At 35.6% G+C, this 6,644-nt stretch overlaps 1 pseudogene; it reads left to right on the top strand.

Moving 5' to 3' along the window:
* LOC107648723 overlaps positions 5,401–6,644 on the top strand; it is a 2,250-nt pseudogene continuing 1,006 nt past the window's right edge.

The following is a 6,644-nucleotide window of genomic DNA, read 5'->3' as shown; positions in this document are numbered from 1 at the left end:
AAGGGGGTGGGGTGGGGTTTTGTTTTTTTTTTTTTAAATATTATTTTTATTAATAATGAAGGGTAATATGATAAAAAAAAATAAAATTGAAGTGGAAAAAGACAATTTTATAACGTTTGTAACGTTGATGATAATTTTAATAATAAAAAAAAGTCGGGGACGATTTTGATTTTCACCCCAGACCTTAGGGATGAAAACAGTACTTAACCCAAAAAGATATGACTAAGATGAAGATTTGAGGGGTTAGAATTTTATAAATATAAACAGATCAATTTGAGTGTTTTAACCAAATTTTGAATTAAACTCATTGTCCACATCAGAATGCAGTTAAAACGTCTAATGATTTTTGTATTAACAAAGATTCACATGTACGAGAGTGGAGAAAGAAGTATATTTAGTCATTTTAAAAAATCAAGAACTTAGAGTAAAAAATTTTAAAAACCATTTTAGACATTATCTCAATTATTAATTAATCATACATGATTATATTTTATATTTTATTTAATAACAACTGTGGTTAACGTATAATTATACAGCCATATTATATGCAAACCATTAACTATCGCCTTTAGAAACGTATTTTTCATGTCAAAATTTTTTATTACGTTATTATAAACAAATTTAATTATTCATCTGTTATAAATTTAATTATTTTATTATGATAAATTTGATTATTCTTGTGGTAATTATTAGTAAAAAATATGTAAATTAATATGTAATATATATTAGTTAATTTTTAGTGTATGTGAATTATTTTAAAAAAAAAAAGACTTTCATATAAGTATTGATGAATTGCTTTTTTTATAAATCATTTTTAAACTTAAATTACTTTTTTTATTTTGTTAATATTCAAACTTTTAAATTTCATTTCGTGAAAGATGCTGAACCAATATAATTCAAACCAGAAAATAATAAATTTATAAATTAAATTAAATTAGCTTAAATTATTTTTCAAATTATAATTGGTGATGTCAAAAATATATATTTAATTGGGTTGAAAGCCCAAAATGTTTGATGAAAACTTTAATGATGGAGGTCCAAAATAAAAATAAGTGCACAGCCCATGAAAAAAGGAAGCTAATCAGCAAACAAAGGGGTATTGCATTGTTAAGAAAACCTTAGGAGCATGCTTTTAAATTTTGTTTTCATCATTATTATCACTTTATAATAGATTTAAGTTATTATCATTATCCTAAATTTTGTTTTCATTTTTTAATATGTATTTAATTTTCACAAATTATTAGTCTAAAGTTATTTTACATATGCATTTAGAATTTATTCTTGATGTATTAACTTTATGCAGTCGTCTAACTATATTTGTTCTTTTAGATGATCATTCATGTAATTAATGTAAAAAAATAGTTATTTTTATTAATGTGTCATTGCATAATTAAATGCACGTGTAAAATTACTTTACACTGACTGTATATCAAAATTAAATTTTTTGCATTTAATCATATATTATTAAGTCAGAAAAAAATAATTTACACATTTACAATATAAATAATTATAAAACAATATATATAAAAGTTTAATTTTCATGTACTATAAAAATATTTTACACACTTAAATTTATATTTTTATATTATTTTTTAGAAAATAAATTTTAAAATTAATTATTTTTATTAAACAATAATATATGATTATTGTCCATCCAAATTTTTATTAAAACATTTAGGGTTTGTTCGGGTGAGTTTTTAATAAAATATCTTTTTTTTAAGTTATCTTTTTTTAAAAGATTTTTTAGAAAAGTAAAGTAATTTTATGTTTGGATATCTCATGTGAAAAGATATTTTTATCTATTAATTATATTTGGGCAATAAGATAAAAGTATTTTTTTGTTTATTTATCATATAAAAAAATATTTTTTAAGAAAAAAAGATCTTTTAAAAAATATGTAAATTGTAGCTTCTCAAAAAAGATTTTTTTTAAATTTTTTTAGTACTTTTACTTTTGTTATTGAAAATTTGGCAAACATAAATTTTTTTTTATCGATTTAATGGCGTCAACCACGCACTTAACAGATTTTTCTAAATAAATAAAATAAATATTTTAATTACTAATATACGTAATTTTTAGAATATTTACGTTTTTCATTATGTGTCTTATCTCATTTACAGTGTAAACGAGATGAATAAGGCATATGTTATAAAGTATATAACTTCAATCATAGGGATCAATTTCCAATCGCATAGCCTCATAATAATTCTGTAAAGCTTCTGCATAATTTTCTTTAGATTGCGCCGACATCTGTCTCATACACTATGGGGATGGTGAGAAAAGATATATTTTATACCCCAGGGGGCTATAATTGGAGATACCATTGTTTCTGGTACAGAAGTTCCTATTAAAATGGGAAATGCCCTACCTTTGAGATAACACATGTCAATGTATCACGTTTATAAACATGTTACGTAGGAAAGAGCGAACTATGCATATCTCGTTTATTCTATAAACGAGATATGTGGGATTTTAAAATATTTACACAGTAAATGAGATATATTAGGACAAAAATCAACTATCAATAAAAGGATCAGCAAACCGTTGGTATTCTTTACACAACTCTCAGATCTTCCTTCTCTTCTGTTTTTTCTTCCAAAAACTTAGCAAAAATGTCCAGTGGCAGTTGTTTCTTTGTTGTGATGGTGTATCTCAACTGTTAGATGAGAAATAGTGACAGCGGGGTTATATTTGAGTGTGAGAGTCTTGCGCTATTCCAAACTTGAAGAGCAAATTCGTTGTTCGAATTAAAAAGTATGATATTGATGGAGTAGGTGGTAGGAAGAGAAAAGAGGTTGGTAGAGTTGGGTATAGGATGCTAGTACCGATGGGGAATGGTATATTTCAGTTTCGTCTGTTATGGCTTGATGGCGATGAACACGTGCGCCTAATGTTTGACGTGCACGGGAGAATTATGGTTGAACAAGTGATGGAGCTTTCTACGGAGGTTCGTGATGTTGGTGGCGATGATACTGGCAGCTCGGACTTTGTGCCGGATGACCCTCCTTTCGCACCACGACCGTTACACTGTGCTAGTCGAGTGCAGGACATGGACGTTGAGAATGAGGAATCCGACGAGGAGTACATTGTCGATAGCCACAGAAGTGGTTCCTCTAACGATGATGATAAAGATGAGTTCATACTAGAGACTCCTGTTGGTGGATCAGTTCGATATCTTTTTCCTACATCACGTCTAATTTCAGAGTTATCATCTGTACCCAGCCACTACCATACATTAGATTTGGATGCGATGCACGAGAAAATTCCATATTCGAGTATGGGGGCCGACGATTACGATACCGACGGTGGTCTAAAGTTTAGGGTTGATCACAGATTCAGGAGCAGAGAGGTAGTGCTGCAAGGCGTGAAGAATTACAGTATTTAGAGAAGTGCGGAGTATCGAGTAGTCGAGTCGAATCGGTTAAAGTACCACGTATGTTGCCGGCAATTCACTAATGGTTGTCCCTGGAGTTTGCTTGTCGCCCTTGGACAGAATCTAGGATATTGGTGAGTGCTATAGTATTTTAGTTCGTTTTCTTCTTTGTCATTGTTATTTTGGTTATATTTTAATTTGATTATATTTAAAATCATTAGGGAGGTACGTAAATTTGGCGGATCACACACATGTATAGCCTCACCATGTTGCAAGATCATCGACAATTGGACAGCAGCCTCATATGTAGAATCATCTTGCCCCTCATACAGTCCAATCCATCAGTTTCCATCCCTGTTCTTCAGAGTACAGTGAGTAGAGCTATCACTTCAAGCAGTCATATAGAAAAGTTTGGATGGAAAAATAAAAGAAAATTGCGCAGATATATGGTGATTGGGCAGGCATCTGAATGTCTGGTCGCACCTCCCTGGCATGCCTACGACGATCAGGGACATCTGGTGGAAGGTGGAGGACCTCCCTTAGCATACTAGGTATGGGCTGGACGTTGTTAGGGAGGGTTAAAAGTCTGGGATCGTCAAGTACATCTTCCCCCGGACAGATGCTTGACCCTGCAGGCCTACTGGTACCAAACCCAGTATTCCAGTGTCGGCCTGTCGTCAGTAGTAGGCTGAATAGAGATCACATGGCCCGCCTCAAACCGGGCCCTGAATGCATCGTACCAAACCCGATGAGATAAAATCGAAACCAAAATCGTATCTCACTTATAGGGAAAAGGTCGAAATCTGCTTGTCGGTCGGATACCACTGTGGAAACCTGTGGTATATCCATGAGACAAGAAGCGGTGTGCAACCAGCTATGTCGGTAGTGGCACAATGTGCTGCATAGCACAAGGAGTAGTACGTCTATGCAAGCACAGTGGATCCCCCACGAAAGACCGCCGCACCTCCCAAAGTCAGCCAACAATGGCAGCCATCTGATATGCACCTGATTGTCAGACTTGTGTGTCATCAGGTAGCCACCGATCAACATCATGATATAACACCTGGTGTATTGTCAAAGGGTGGCTGGATCGATAGTTTGTGGGGACAAGTGCCGGACTCGGTCTTAGAGTCACGTCAACTTTATGCTAAATGACTCTTTCCTCTGGACACCCTGTTGCGCTGGAAGTGGCGGTCTGGCACCTAGGAGTTTCTCCACGTGCTCCCATGTTGGTCGATGGTACCAAGTCTGAAAGTCATGTAGGCACCCACTCACTGGCTTCTCGTCTGTGTGTAACCTGAGGTGGCATGCAATGTCCTGCAGGGTGATGGTGGACTCATCCCATGGCAGGTGAAAAGTGTGGGTCTCCGAATACTACCACTCAACGAATGCAATGATTAGAGAGTTATTAAATACAAAATCAATGAGCTGCACCGTGTCGCCGAACCCAACTTCCCTCAGGTAAGGGACAATGGCGTCCAGGGGGGACAAGTGTGTGACTAACCTGTTTAGGTAGTAGCAGGCGAGGCCTCTGTTTAACAAAAAAAAACTTTTATAAAGATTCCATTTTGTATTGAGTTCTCTAGTATATTAAAATTTTTTCTAAAAAATATAAAATGTAATTCATATAAACATCACAATCTCTTAAGTGAGTATGAAAAGACTAAGCCATTTGAACTCTAACTCATTGGCAAAAAAAAACCTGCACTTTAACCTATTATAAAAAAATGAAGTGAATTGTTTGATGTTATAAGAAAAAAAAGTTGTGAATTACTCTTTCTTAGTGATTATTTTATTCACATGCACAAACTAATTCATGATATCAATCTTACTAAACACAAATATATTTTATAATGTAAGTCCATCAAGCATAGGAATATAAGATCTCTTTAACTAAAGTAAATTCAGCTAAGACACGAAGACAAAATACAAAGAAAAGAAACAAATAGGAAAATGAAAAACAAAACAAGATTAAATAATCGTATCTTGTCTTCCCCCCCAATTTACACTCACTTTCACACACAGACGCCAAGAAAGAAACCATTTTTTCACATCCTCAGTAGTAAAAACCCTAATCTTCGATCGCTCTCCTCTTCCTCTCTCTAAAACCCTAATATCCGATCCTCCAGATCGCTTCGCCCATCAAATCCCCGCTCCCCAATCGCTAAGCTTTCGTGTTGCGCCACCAATTTTCCTCCTAGGGTTTGTTCTGATTGAAATTCCGTCAAGGCTGGCGGCTACCCGGGTCATGTAAATGGCGGATCCGCCAACAATCCGCCCCTGCAAGCGTTGTGTTACAGTTACAGATACAGTTACGGGCGGTAGCATAGGAAGCAGAAGGAGAAGAGTGGTGTTGATAGGGTCAGAGAGCTGTGAAGATTGCGAAGAGTGAAGCATGCTGAGCGTGGTGCGAGTGCACCTCCCTTCCGATATTCCCATCGTAGGATGTGAGCTCACACCTTATGTGCTCCTCCGCCGCCCTGACAGGACCGTTACCACCGATGATGTTTCCGAGATCAACCCCTTAGATGGCCATTTCTTGCGTTACAAGTGGTTAGTGCACTTCCCTCTATTCGCATCTTCTTTTTACCCTATTGTGAAAGAATTATTTATCTTTCTTGATGATCTTGAATTGTGTTTCTTGTTTCTTAGAAGTGGGTGTATGTAGTGTTTGCTGTTAGGTTGTAGCTCATTTAGCTATTTTGGCGTATTATTAAACTTGAATCTTTTAGTGTCTGCTATTTGAGATCACCATTTGGACTTTTGGCAGGTATCGTGTACAAAGTGATAAAAAAGTTGCTGTTTGTAGCATACATCCATCCGAGCAGGCTACACTGCAGTGCCTAGGTTGTGTTGAGGCTAAAATACCTGTTGCCAAAAGTTACCATTGCACTCCAAAGTGTTTTTCAGATGCATGGCAGCATCATCGTGTCTTACATGACCGTGCTGCAAGCGCAGTTAATGACCTTGGAAATGAAGAGGAGGAGTTATTTGGGTGATTTAATAATTCTGGTTCTGGATCTTCCAATACCACCTTATCTGCCTCTGCTTCAAGTGCTAGCCTGACAAATGGAGCTGCACCTGTGTATCCGGCAGCAGTTACACAACGAAGTGGTGGTGAAATCGTGGTTTGAAGTTGGACATTCTAAGACATACACCCCTACTGCTGATGACATTGGTCATGTACTTAAGTTTGAGTGTGTTGTAGTTGATGCAGAGACAAAACTTACCGTGGGGCATGCTTGCACTCTACTAACATCCCGTGTCATTC

Source organism: Arachis ipaensis, chromosome B06 (genome assembly GCF_000816755.2).
Source record: "Arachis ipaensis cultivar K30076 chromosome B06, Araip1.1, whole genome shotgun sequence".
Lineage (NCBI taxonomy): Eukaryota > Viridiplantae > Streptophyta > Magnoliopsida > Fabales > Fabaceae > Arachis > Arachis ipaensis.
The sequence above is the reverse complement of the archived record's forward strand: the minus strand, read 5'-3'. Positions and strand labels throughout refer to the sequence as shown.